Raw genomic sequence first — 15,901 nt, 5'->3', positions numbered from 1 at the left:
CCTAAGAGGCAAATCTATAAACTGACCGTTGGGATTTTGAATCTGCCAAGTTTAGGGTAGTGTGCGAACGCACACAGTGAGTGTGCGAACGCACACCCTAAAACTTAGGGAGTGTGCGAACGCACACTCAATGTGTGCGAACGCACACTCATGACAGCCCCCCGGAAAGTCGTTTTTCGGGGCTTTTCAGCTATCCCGACGTGCTATACATCCAACTATACGAAACCCGCATCTCGGTTTTCATTAAAACGCTATAATAACTTCAAAAACGTCTAATTCAATCCAAACAAAATCCTAACTCAAAACAGCCCTTAAACTCATCATTATCAAGCTAAAAACCGACCTATTACCTTGATTTGATGCTTAGGGTTGATAGAGGCTTCGATTCTGAAGAAATCGCCGCGAAAATCGCTCGAATCGGACGTCGAACGGCGAAACGGCGGCGAAACGACGGTATCGTCGAAGGTTTTCCCATTTCTCTCGATCCTTCTCTGCTTCTATAATTCCATCTTTCCTTTCATATATAATCCGGCTAAAGTGCCACTTTAATCCTTGTTCTTTTTGTTTATTATCATTTATTCTTTAAACTTTTCTTTTATACGATTTAGTCCATAACTAAATCGATAAATCCTTTTATTATGACTTATACGTATTATTTATATCCAATAAATAATACGAAACTCGATATTAACACTTTCCCGTCAAAATCCAATATTTTCATTTCCGACACAAAGTGGCTAAATTACCACTTTGGTCCCTGTACTTTATTTTGGACTTTTCTTGACATTTTTCCTTTCAATTCCAATTCTAAATTTAGAATTGAAATATAACCTTAAATTTTCTCATAGTTAATTTCTCAAAACCGACCTACTTGAAACTTATTTACTTTATCTTTTTCAGAAATTCTTTTGATATCACCATTCTGGCGAATCAAAACTGGACACGTGGTCCAATTAGCTAATTAAGTATTTTGGGGTATTACATTCTTCCCCCCTTATAAAAATTCGTCCTCGAATTTTCATAAATTTTGTTGGGATCTTAACTTATCCTTACAGTTTCCTTGACGTCCATTAATACGTTTTGATCACAGCTTTTCCTTTTATTTAACTTTAGTTTTTCATGCACAGCTATAACTTCATACTTGTTGCTAATCGATTGTCTATTCAACTCTTGATAGTTGCTTGCTGTTAAATCGTTGAGAATTCTCTTACTGGTACCTTCGTCTCATCTGTTATCTTTTCCGAGATAGAATGGTTCTTGGACGTATCCTTGATGTCATATTCCTTACATCATTGCCACCTAGTTGTCACTAATCATAATCTAATGTTTTCTCGTTTCATCATTTCATTCTTAGTAGCCATAGGGTTGCTACTCGTCTCCTTTATATGTGAATGGTCACGACGTGCCAATTTCATCTTAATGACGTACTTACCTTATTCATACTCCCTATGAGTATTTTCTCTTGTAATCATAATTTGCAATTATGATCTTTACTATCGTCTGTAGTTGTCACTTTCCTTTCCTAGCGGGTCCTCGTCATTTCTTACTCCTTTCTATCATTATCTGGCACTTCATTCCTAATCAACCAATCTCTTTCATCTTGCTCCAAGTCTAACACATTCACTTGTTTCTTAACGTAGTTGAGCCTGCTACATCTTTTACTATCTTCAATCTCTTTTTCCCTTGCTCTTTTTAAACTATCGTGAACTTCACGTCGTTTTGTTGGTCGTGATCCTTCGTCCTTTACCATTGTCTTAAACGTTTCCTTTCACATTACTTTCGGTTATATAGCTTATACAGTTGTCCTTGTTTACTAGTACTACTCGTATTCTTATCCTCTTCACTTCCCTCTAGTTGCTTCTTTGAGGTTCACCTCGAATATCTTATTGACTTTTCCGCTTACGATGTTCTTCCTTTAAATCACCTTAATCTCTGACTGATTCAACAGACCTTTAATATTTTATATACTTTTGTACTCAAATTTCTTATTGACTTATCAGTCAAAGCTGTTTTTCCTTTACGTCACAATTCCTTATCCATGATGACCTCATAATAATCTCACACGTTTCTTTAATATTTAAATTTCTTAAGAATCCTTCTTACTGTATAATCAATTTCCTCTTTTATCTTACACTTCAGTTTCTTACTTTCAATTAACTCTACGACTTTACTTTTGCTCGTTAAGATTCTATCTTAATATTGATTATAATCGTTCCTCAGCTTATCTTATTTTGTCCTTCATCTCCTTCTTGAAGTGTTTTCCGACTATTCTTAACATTTTAGATTGCACTTGACTTTGTAACTCCCAAAATTAGGGAATAGTTTCGATTCTTGTTGTCCTACATTCCTTATGCTTCCTTAGCACTTATAACGCGTTTCTAATTGTCTTTTAAACAACTTGATCTCTTTATACTAATACCGACTTTTGTCTTGTCTCTTACTTGTTATACCCTTTCTCGTTCTTATGACATTGTGGCTCCTTAGATACAATTCACTCCTATCTATCCAATAGCGATGAAGTATCATCTCATCCTTTGCTTACTGTATTCGCTACGTCTTTCCTTCGTTTATAATAGCTCAATTAATGCTGTTCCACTCTGATAATCTTTCTGACGTATCTCTAGAACTTTCCACTTCTCTATTCATCTTACTAAATCTTAAGGGTATATGAGTCCCTTCATTATACTTTCTTTCATCTTATCCATTATTCTTATATTTACTGACATGTATACCTATACGTGTGCTTTTGTCCTTATACTAGAGTTTCATAACTTAACTCTTCTCTTTTCTGTTAACACAACTTATAACTCTTAATGCTGATATTAGTGACTTCACCTAATATCAGTCAATTAGCATCACTTATCTTTTGAACTATCTACTTTCAAACTTTCACGTCTTACAAGATTATCTTCTTCGTCGTTTCGTATTCCTTCTCCTTCTACTTTTATATCTTCAAACACTGATATTGATAAGGTTATATATCCTTAAAACATCACTTGATGTTCATCATTCATATTATCGTCTTTTATACTTTTAATTTCTCTCCTCCGATATGACTCACGATCGCAGTATTGCTTATCTCAACATAATGATATTCATTATATTCTTCATTCTTGCATTTTCGTTGTATTTCTTTCGTTTAATATGACTCTCTGTCATTTCATCCTTTACTTTATCATAAGGATAATTACTATATCCTTAAATATTGCCAGCGCATTGCATCTTGACTGCGTTCGCTCTCCGGCAATAACTCCTCGTTCACATTTCACTATAGCTCCCTTAACATTATTGCAATTATCATTAACAGGGCTTTATTCTGTTATTGGGATTTGCTTTTAAATTTTATTCTTATTTACTAAGAACATTTTATTATCCGTCGCAGAGTTTCACATCTGAGTTCACTTACTAATAAAAGATTTCAAAACATCTTTTGGCTGGCCAGCTCTTTTAAATCACTTTTCATAAATCGTTTGAAATCATTAGTACAATTGTAGCTCAGAGTGATGACACCTCTCATCACCAAAGAGTTGCTCAAAATCGCATTTTTCTTTATCATTGTAAAGATATGATGCATGATCTACATTTCGAAAATCATTTTCTTATGTATTCCTATCGTGATTATGCAATGTCATATGCGATGTCTGAGCACAATCGTACTTTGAAAAATCTTAAGAATTCTTCATACTTTTCATAAAACATAAGTTTACTCCAGGTTGTACACTCTGCGACTATTAACGGCTTTCTTTATTATTATTGGGTACATTTCAAATTTTTGTATTGCTGTCACCTTCTGTCATTTTCCTGACTATTCTCCTATCACATCAATTCTTTCTCCATATCTCCGATAACTTAATTTAATTCAACATTTTCTACTGCTGTAATCACCACAACCACTTCTTTAACACTCTGTACCATGTCATGTCCTGTACAAACGCAGGTACCGATGTTTCATATCGATTCCCTGTTGGTAACCCATCTCTTTCTTCACAACTTCTAGAACGTAATACAGGAATTACGTTCGCGATAAATGTATTATTTATCGTTTATTATATTATTGTTTTTGTAAATTATGTTTATATATTCATTTTTTAAGCACGTGTTTGTCAATATCGCTTCCTATAGGCCCTACCTATCTGAGGTATTATCCTATAGGTACATTCTACTCGTTATGCTCTATCATGCATGCAGTAAACATATACACAACAATGCAACATATAAACACAAATACTCAAAGCATATTAATCATTTATACCTAAGGGTGCCTGATGTGGAACGCTAGGTTTCCTAATAATTATTCCAATGTGTCGACCCTTAACTCTTCTACTAGAGTTGCTTCCACCTCTATGCACGGAGTGGGGGTTAGTCCTAATACCAGAGGATCGACAAGTATAATCTGGATAGAACGTACATCTGAAAAAGTAGGGTCGAACAGGATTTCCATCCCACTCGCGGTCAGCCTCGATCTTATGGGCCATCATAGTGAGCGTCTCAAAGTGCTCGAGAACATACTCATATAGCTCATCAAATTCGAGTCCCAAATCCCTAACGTATCTACGGTTAATCGTCCTATTATCTTCATTAAGGTCTGGAACTTTTTCTACCATGCGAAGAAAGTCAGAGGAATACAGTTCCACTGGTAGTATTCCTCTAGAAAAGGAGCGCATTTGCCTCCTAACCTGATTCAAAACCACTTGTGCCTGACTATATACTAGCCCTCCATCTTCTCTCAAATTGCGGTACCTCCGCACATTGGACCAGAAATGTTCACTTCGGTACTTCTCGACGTCTGACTCATATGATAACTCTTCTTCTTTAAAGTCCTCCTCTGGATCCTCCTCAGGATTCTCCTCACTTTCTTCACTGTACTCTATCTCTGATAAGTGGGTTCTACCTCTAACTCTAGAAGAACTATCAATTTCTGATACTGACATGAAACCATTCTGATATATCTCAGATGATCTCCCAATATCTATGTGGAATCCATTCTGATGGACTTCAGATGGTCCGTCTATTTCGTTGTGAAATCCACTCTGATATATAGGAGGCGCTTCCTCCTGTTTCTCTGCAGCATGTAGGTGAGCTCCGTTTTTCCCAGACATGCTAAAAAGAAACAATTCCTAACGTCACCGACCATCTGAGCCCCTTTTTCCTTGCTTAACTTCGATATCAACTTATAAGGTGCTATAAACATTTAACATTCAATCAATCTGTACGTAATTCACAAATACGTAATCACTGAATACCCCTTGTATAAGTAATAAACACTTAGTTGCCTTAGCCGCTCATATTTGCAAACATTTAACCATTTTCTATCTCTTAGCATAAGCAACAAATACTTAGTTGCCTTAGTCATCCATATAAAGAGATACTAATCACTTGCTAGCTTAATAGTCCTAGTTCGCACGCGTTATGGAACTTACTAATAATGCACATATCAATCAAATGCAAACAACTAAGGTTTGACTCTCTTGCTGCAGTAGTTCCTAGGTTTACTTACTGACAGAGTTTCACAATTCAGACAGACATCCAAAACAAACTAGCAGTGGTAACTAGACCAACTGCTCTCAAACAATCATCAAAACAACTCGCAGTGATAACTGGACCAACTGCTCTGATACCACAATTGTCACGACCCAAAATATTAAGCCGCAACCGGCGCTAGGGAACGGGAGTGGTAGCTCCGGAACCCGTAGCAAGCCTTAAATCACTATTAATTTTTCGCAAATAATAAACAAATAGCATAAATGTCACGACCCAAAATTATTGAGCCGCAACCGGCGCTAGGGAACGGGAGTGGTAGCTCCGGAACCCGTAGCAAGCCTAAACTCACAATTTATTTTTCACAAATATAATATAAACAAATAACAACAAACAACGGAAGCAAATATACATATATATAACATGTAACCGAATATGTACACTAACTGTTTCAAAACCTCGCGGGCTCTAGTTACCGTACCCTGTACGAACTGGCCTCGCGGTACTAAATACATCAGTTAGTGTTTCAAACATCTCACTGGCATCTGGGGCCGTGGATCATATACAACGTACGTAGCCTATCAAAAAGCACATAGACAAATACAGCAGTTGATATACACAATCAAAATAAACTGCTGACTAGGCTACTATTCTGTTGACACAGGACCACTACTGCAGCACTCACAGAAGTCAGAAACTAACATATACAGCTGACTTCTGGACTTCAAAATTGGTCTCTAGCTAAGTCCACAAGCTAAGCACCTGAAAGACATCAAAGGTGAGGGGTCAGTATTTGGGGAAATACTGAGTGAGTTGACATTTACTAACAGTATTAATATCAAAACATAGCATCGCATCTCAAGAAAATGTTAATATAAAATATATAACCATGTATTTGATCCGTACGAAACTAATATCCTAGCATGCGACACATCTCTCAAATAATCATATATCATACAACTCAATCGTAAGAATCAATTGCGAGTCCAACTCGCTGGTGGCCCAGCCACTCGATACGGGGACTTCCAGGCTACACCGTAGCCGAGTTCACTCTGCGTATCGAAATCACAACCCAATCGCAAATATCATATTCATCAACAGCTCCCAGCTGTGTCAAGTCATTTCTCAATGCAAACATACTAGACTGACTCGATACTGGTGATCACACAGCCTATTGACACCCAATAGGTAGCTAGTTTCTTCGGATCGCATACTAGTTCTCATATATAGAAATTAATAAAGCATATAACATTTCAATCAATTATATATAATGCGATGCGTGTAAACAGTATATATATATATATGTATCAAATAGTTTTAATACATGAAAGTAAAAGTACAACTCACAGTGACCGCAATCCAAGAAATGATATGATCGATCTGATAGTACGCTCTCGCTAGTCCGCCTCTACTGACTCCACTACTCGCTGACACGTCTGATAAATCGTTAATAGTTAGACGTGATTCTCATATTCTTATACGTATAATACTTTTAAGTTTTAGGTTTTAGTTTCGTTTTATACTTATTTACGTATTCAATATCTCTAGTCGTATAAACGACTTAGCGAATACTATTTCTCATAATTGAGAATCGCTTAACGTCCTTGACGTTTTCCATTATTATTATTTATCTAAAACGTCGAGCTAATCTCGAGATTAATGATTCTCAAAGTCCGAAACCCGTCTTTTCACGTCCAAATACTCTAAACGTCAAACACTTAGGTCAATTACAGTTTGCATACGCGTGGGGGCGAGTTGGGGTGCACGGTGTGCGTTTTGGTGGGTGCACGATCGTGCAACTGAGTACACGTTCGTGCACCTCAGGGGTACACGTTCGTGTACTCATTGTACACGTTCGTGTACCATGAGAAGTACACGTTCGTGTACTTCAGTACACGATCGTGTACCTCGCTAGGTGCACGTTCGTGTACATCAGTACACGTTCGTGCACCCGTGGTACACGGTCGTGTACCACGTGCACAGCCTCGGAAAATGCGTTTTCCGTGGTTTTTCCTCCATTCCGACATGCTTCATTCACCCGCACTCAATACCCATATCACGGTTTCTTCAAAAACGCCATAATAAACTCAAAATCGTCAAATTACAACCTAAACTCAATCCTAACCCAAAACAGCCCATTATTTCGAATTTAGCACCAAATTTCAAGAACTTTACCTTGAAACGAAGCTTAATATCTGTAGAGGACAAGATTCTGAAGAGATTGCCGCTTGAATCGCTTGAATCGGACGTCGAACGGAGAAACGGCGGCGAAACGTAATCGATCGGCGTTAATCTCACATTCTTTCTGGAATACTCTCTGCCTCCTCAATTCATACTTCCTTAATTATATATGATTTGGCTAAAAGCTCACTTTGATCCTTGTTCTTTTTGTTTCTTATCATTTATCCTTTAAACTTTTTAATTGTACGATTTAGTCCATAGCTAAATCGTTAACTTCTTTTATTACGACTTATACGTATTATTTATATCCTATAAATAATACAAAGCCCGATAATAACACTTTCCCGTCGAACTCCAATATTTCTATTTTCGACACAAAGTGGCTAAATTATCACTTTGGTCCCTATACCTTATTTTAGACTTTTCTCATCATTTTTCCATTAGATTCCAATTCCAACTTTAGAATATAAATTTTCTCCGTAATACCCTTTTTCTAAACGACCTACTAAAACTTATTTATCGGAAAACTTTCCAATATCGCCACTTCTGCGACTCAAAACTGGACACGTGGTCCAATTAGCTAATTAATTATTTTGGGGTATTACATTCTTCCCCCCTTATAAAAATTCGTCCTCGAATTTTCATAAAACTTGTTGGGACCTTACAATTATTCTTATACCTTTCTTGATATTCATTACTATACGTCAGTCATGTCCTTTCTCTTACTTAGCTCTTAGCTCTCCACGTATAGCTGTGACTTCGTACTTATCATTAATCGATTATTTATCTTGCTCACAGTAGTCTCTTGTCGTAGTATAACTGAGAATCTTCTTACTATTACCTTTGTTTCATCTATCGTCTATAGTGTGACCTTAGATGTATTCCTGATACCATAATCCTTGCGTTAATAATACCCAATCAAGACTTTCCTTTTTGGCCGTCATTAAGCATTGCTTAATGTCTTCTCGATTCATAATTTCATTCTTAGTAGTCATTCCTCATTATTTTCTATCACTGTCTGATACTTTGTTCTTTATTATTCAATTTTCCTCAACTTGCTTTACGTTTAACACATCTGTTTTTTTTTCTTAACGTAGCTAAACTTAATATATCCTTCACTATCTTCCATTTCTTATTCTTTTGCTTCCTTAAGCTATCGTGAACTTCCCGTCGTTTGTTGATCGTGATTCTTCATTCATTTATCATTGTCTTAAACGTTTCATTTCACGTTATCTTTGATTATATGGCTTGTATAGTCATTTTCTTTGATCGATACTATTCGTATTTTTATCTTTTTGACTTTCTCTGACTAGTCCTTAAAGATTCCCTCGAGTCATTAATTGACTTGTCAGTCAAAAATGTCTCTCCTTTATGTCACAGTTCTCTATTTATAATAACCCCATAAGAATTTCACATGTTTCTTTAACGTTTAGCTGTTTCGAGAACTTTTCTCGTTAATTAGCTTTCGCTTAACTTCTTTCTTATTCTTAACCTTTAACTAACTTCATCCTTAACTTTTAACCTCCACAGACTCATTAGGCCCTTAATAACTTATTTATTCCTTGTCTGACATTCTTTCTTACTATATAATCAATTTCCTTTCTCTTCTTAAACTTCTTCCTCTTTCTTATGAATAGCTTCATAACTTATTCTGAATCTTTAAGTATCATCTTACTACTAATTATAATCATTTCTTAGTTTGTCCTTAATTTGTCTTTCATCTTTTTCTCGAATTATTTCCATAGTACTTATATTATAACTCTAATTGTCTCCAAATAACCTGATCTCTTTGTATTAATATCAACTCTTGTTTTATCTTTTACTTGTGACATTCGTTACGTCTTTCCTTCGTTCATAGAAGTTCTATTGCTGCTGTTCTATTCTGACAATCCTTTCGACGTATTTCTAGAACTTTCACTTCTCTAATCACCTTACTAAATTTTGAGGTATTTGCATTTTACCTTTACATTTTTCTTCATATCATCCACCATTCTTACATTTACTGATACGTATGTCTATACGCGTACCTTTCTCCTTTCTGTTAACGCAACTTAAAATTCTTAGTGCTGATATTAGTAACTTTACTTAATATCAGTCATATAGCACTGCTATCTCTCTCTTGATCTATCTAATTTAAACTTTCATATCTTGTAAAATCGTATGTTTCGTCATTTCGTATCCTTTCCTTTTTCTATTTCTGTATCCTTTACTGATATTGATAACGCTATAAATACTTTGAATATCACTTGATATTCATTATTCGTATTACCATCTCTTTTGCCCTTCATACTTTTAATTTCTCCTTTTCAATTACAACTTACAATCACTACTTCGTTTATCTCAATCATAAGAGTAATCATACATCATCCTTATGTATATATTACGTTTCTTTCGCTTTGCACGACTCCCTGTCATTTTATCCTTTGTTCAATCATAAGGATAAATATTGTATCCTTAAGTATTACCAGTGCAGTGCAGCTTATCTGCGCATTTCCGGCGGTAATTTCTTATTCACATTCTTCTTTAGTTCTATTAGCCTTAGGGCAATGGTTATTAACATGGCTCTATTCTTTTATTGAAGTTTCTTTCACAATTTTTATTCTTATCTGTTAAGAATCTTTGATTATTTGTCGCAGGGCTTTACATCCGAGTTTACTTACTAAACAATACGATTTTAAAACTTCTTTTGGCTGCGCAGCTCTTTCTAAACCACTTTTCATAAATTATTTTAAATCGTTAGTACAATTGTTGCTCAGAGTGATGACATCTCTCATCACCAAGGAGTTGCTCAAAATTGCAGTTTCTTTTTCCATTACAAAGATATGATGCATGATCTAAAATTTTGAAAATCATTCTTTATGCATTTCTATCGTGGTTATGCAATGTCACATGCGATGCCTGAGCACAATTGTACCTTGAAAAATCATAAAAACTTTCAAAATCTTCATAAAATCGTAAGTCTTACTCTGGATTATACGCTCTGCGACTATTAACGGCTTTCTTTATATTTATTGAGTATATTTCAGATTTTTGTACTGCTGTCAAATTTTTGTATTGCTATTATTTTCTGTCATTTACAGACTGTTCGTCTGTCACATCACTTCTTTCTCCATATCTCCAATAACTCAATTGAATTCAAAATTTTCTATTGCTGTAATCATCTTATCCACTTCTGCAACATTCTCTTTTACGTCATATACAGATGCAGATACCGATGTTTCACATCGACTCCCGGTACACAATCCATCTCTTTCCTCAAATTTTAAAACGTAATATAGGAATTACGTTCGCTACAAATGTATTGTGTAGTATATATTATATTACTATTTTCGTGAGTTATGTTTATATGTTCTTATATTAGGCGCGTGAGTTCAACTACAACGCTTCCTATAGGTTCTCGCTGTCTAAGGTATTATCCTAAAGGCAAAACCTATTACTGACATTCTACTATGCAATGCAGCAAATATATAAACACAATAATACAAACACATAAACACAATTACTCAAAGCATATAAATTACTAATACCTGGAGGTGCCTGACGCGGAACGTTAGGTTCCCTAATAACTATGCCTGTATGTCGGCCCCTAACTGTTCTACCTGAGTTTCGTCCACCTCTCTGCACAAAATAAGGGTTGGTTGTAGTTCTGGAGGACGTACTGACGTAATCTGGGTGGTACTCACGTCTAAAGTAATAAGGTCGTATCGGATCACCCGACCATTCATGCTCTGTTTCAATCCTACGGGCCATTGTAGTAAGCGTACTGAAATGTTCGTCCACGTGCTCATACAGCTCATCAAACTGAGGTCCTAAGCCCCTGACATATCTACGATTAATGGTCCTATTGCTTTCGTTCAAATTAGGGACTCCTTCAGCCATCCGCAGAAAATCAGTAGAATACGCTCCTACAGTCAACATCCCTCTAGAAAAAGAACGCATCTGCCTTCTAACCTGATTTAAAGCTATTTGCGCCTGACCGTTAGCTATGTCCGCATCTTCCCTCAGATTGCGGTATCTCCGCACACTTGACCAGAAATAGTCACCTCTGTATTCCTCAACGTCTAACTCATCTAACTCTTCCTCTTCATACTCTTCTTCCTGAGGATTTTCCTCTTCTGCCTCTTCTTCTAACTCTTCTTCTGGATCCTCTTCAGGATCCTCCTCAGGGTCTTCCTCAGAATCTTCTTCAAGATCCTCTTCCGGGTCTTCCTCCGGTTCCTCTTCCTCTTCTTCGCTGTATTCAATCTCCGGCGAATGTTCTCTAACTCTGTTTCTGGAAGAACTACCTATCTCCGACACAGACATAAAACCATTTTGATATATTTCTGGCGATGCTCCATGATTTGCGTGGAATCCATTCTGATGGACCCCAGATGGTTCGCCCACTTCATTATGAAACCCGTTTTGAAATATAGGAGGCGCTTCCTCCCGTTCTTCATCAGCATGCGACTGAGCTCCGTTTTGCCCAGACATGCTGAAAAGAAACAATTTCGAACGTAAGCGACCATCTGAGCCCATTTCACACGCAATTCCAAAATCAGCTTATATAATGCTGTAAACATTTAGCATTTAATCCAACTGCACGTAATTCGCAAGCAGATAATCACTTAACAATCTCAGTGCGAATAACAAATACTTAACCCTCTCAATCGATCATAATTTGCAAACATGTAGCCACCTTCTATATCTTAGCACAAGCAACACATACTTAATTGCCTTAGTCGTCTGTATAAACAGATACTATTCACTTACTACTTAATAGTCCTGATCCGCGCGCGTAATGCCACGTACTACTAATGCACACATAACACAATTACAGACAACCACGGTATGACTCTTGCTGCAGTAGTTCCTAGGTATACTTACTGACAAATACTCTCAGTCAAACAAACAATCTGACAACTCTAGCAGTGGTAACTGGACCAAACTGCTCTCAAACAAACATTGAAACAAACTTGCAGTGGTAACTGGACCAAACTGCTCTCAAACAAACATTGAAACAAACTTGCAGTGGTAACTGGACCAAACTGCTCTCAAACAAACATTGAAACAAACTTGCAGTGGTAACTGGACCAAACTGCTCTGATACCAACATTGTCACGACCCAAAATTATTGAGCCGCAACCGGCGCTAGGGAACGGGAGTGGTAGCTCCGGAACCCGTAGCAAGCCTAAACTCACAATTTATTTTTCACAAATATAATATAAACAAATAACAACAAACAACGGAAGCAAATATACATATATATAACATGTAACCGAATATGTACACTAACTGTTTCAAAACCTCGCGGGCTCTAGTTACCGTACCCTGTACGAACTGGCCTCGCGGTACTAAATACATCAGTTAGTGTTTCAAACATCTCACTGGCATCTGGGGCCGTGGATCATATACAACGTACGTAGCCTATCAAAAAGCACATAGACAAATACAGCAGTTGATATACACAATCAAAATAAACTGCTGACTAGGCTACTATTCTGTTGACACAGGACCACTACTGCAGCACTCACAGAAGTCAGAAACTAACATATACAGCTGACTTCTGGACTTCAAAATTGGTCTCTAGCTAAGTCCACAAGCTAAGCACCTGAAAGACATCAAAGGTGAGGGGTCAGTATTTGGGGAAATACTGAGTGAGTTGACATTTACTAACAGTATTAATATCAAAACATAGCATCGCATCTCAAGAAAATGTTAATATAAAATATATAACCATGTATTTGATCCGTACGAAACTAATATCCTAGCATGCGACACATCTCTCAAATAATCATATATCATACAACTCAATCGTAAGAATCAATTGCGAGTCCAACTCGCTGGTGGCCCAGCCACTCGATACGGGGACTTCCAGGCTACACCGTAGCCGAGTTCACTCTGCGTATCGAAATCACAACCCAATCGCAAATATCATATTCATCAACAGCTCCCAGCTGTGTCAAGTCATTTCTCAATGCAAACATACTAGACTGACTCGATACTGGTGATCACACAGCCTATTGACACCCAATAGGTAGCTAGTTTCTTCGGATCGCATACTAGTTCTCATATATAGAAATTAATAAAGCATATAACATTTCAATCAATTATATATAATGCGATGCGTGTAAACAGTATATATATATATATGTATCAAATAGTTTTAATACATGAAAGTAAAAGTACAACTCACAGTGACCGCAATCCAAGAAATGATATGATCGATCTGATAGTACGCTCTCGCTAGTCCGCCTCTACTGACTCCACTACTCGCTGACACGTCTGATAAATCGTTAATAGTTAGACGTGATTCTCATATTCTTATACGTATAATACTTTTAAGTTTTATGATTTAGTTTCGTTTTATACTTATTTACGTATTCAATATCTCTAGTCGTATAAACGACTTAGCGAATACTATTTCTCATAATTGAGAATCGCTTAACGTCCTTGACGTTTTCCATTATTATTATTTATCTAAAACGTCGAGCTAATCTCGAGATTAATGATTCTCAAAGTCCGAAACCCGTCTTTTCACGTCCAAATACTCTAAACGTCAAACACTTAGGTCAATTACAGTTTGCATACGCGTGGGGGCGAGTTGGGGTGCACGGTGTGCGTTTTGGTGGGTGCACGATCGTGCAACTGAGTACACGTTCGTGCACCTCAGGGGTACACGTTCGTGTACTCATTGTACACGTTCGTGTACCATGAGAAGTACACGTTCGTGTACTTCAGTACACGATCGTGTACCTCGCTAGGTGCACGTTCGTGTACATCAGTACACGTTCGTGCACCCGTGGTACACGGTCGTGTACCACGTGCACAGCCTCGGAAAATGCGTTTTCCGTGGTTTTTCCTCCATTCCGACATGCTTCATTCACCCGCACTCAATACCCATATCACGGTTTCTTCAAAAACGCCATAATAAACTCAAAATCGTCAAATTACAACCTAAACTCAATCCTAACCCAAAACAGCCCATTATTTCGAATTTAGCACCAAATTTCAAGAACTTTACCTTGAAACGAAGCTTAATATCTGTAGAGGACAAGATTCTGAAGAGATTGCCGCTTGAATCGCTTGAATCGGACGTCGAACGGAGAAACGGCGGCGAAACGTAATCGATCGGCGTTAATCTCACATTCTTTCTGGAATACTCTCTGCCTCCTCAATTCATACTTCCTTAATTATATATGATTTGGCTAAAAGCTCACTTTGATCCTTGTTCTTTTTGTTTCTTATCATTTATCCTTTAAACTTTTTAATTGTACGATTTAGTCCATAGCTAAATCGTTAACTTCTTTTATTACGACTTATACGTATTATTTATATCCTATAAATAATACAAAGCCCGATAATAACACTTTCCCGTCGAACTCCAATATTTCTATTTTCGACACAAAGTGGCTAAATTATCACTTTGGTCCCTATACCTTATTTTAGACTTTTCTCATCATTTTTCCATTAGATTCCAATTCCAACTTTAGAATATAAATTTTCTCCGTAATACCCTTTTTCTAAACGACCTACTAAAACTTATTTATCGGAAAACTTTCCAATATCGCCACTTCTGCGACTCAAAACTGGACACGTGGTCCAATTAGCTAATTAATTATTTTGGGGTATTACAATAAAGCAACAGAAGCAAGTATACATAACATGTATACACAAACATTTACACTAACTGTTCTGTTATCCTCGCGGGCTCTAGTTACCGTACCTCGTACGAACTGGCCTCGCGGTATTATATACATCAGTTAGTGTATCCAACATATCACTGGCACATAGTGCCATGTACCACATATAAAACACGTAGCCTACAAAACATCTAAACTGGACAGCAAGTAATATGTACACTCAATGTGTACTGCTGTCTAGGCTACGACTCTGTCAACGCGGGACCACTACTGCAGCATTCACAGAAGTCAGGTACTAAACATATACAACTGACTTCTGGACTTCAAAATTAGCCTCTAGCTAGGTCCACATACTAAGTACCTGAAAACATCAAAGGTGAGGGGTCAGTATTTGGGAAAATACTGAGTGAGGTTGCATTTTACTAACGGTATTAATTTAAAAACATAGCATCGCATCTCAAGAAAACAATAATATAAAACATATAAACATGTATTCGATCCGTGTGAAACTAATATCCTAGCATGCGACACATCTCTCGAATAATCATATATCATTCAACCCAATCGTAAATATCAATTGCGAGTCCAACTCGCTGGTGGCCCAGCCACTCGATACGGGG

This window comes from Mercurialis annua, linkage group LG5, assembly GCF_937616625.2.
Source record: "Mercurialis annua linkage group LG5, ddMerAnnu1.2, whole genome shotgun sequence".
NCBI lineage: Eukaryota > Viridiplantae > Streptophyta > Magnoliopsida > Malpighiales > Euphorbiaceae > Mercurialis > Mercurialis annua.
The sequence above is the reverse complement of the archived record's forward strand: the minus strand, read 5'-3'. Positions refer to the sequence as shown.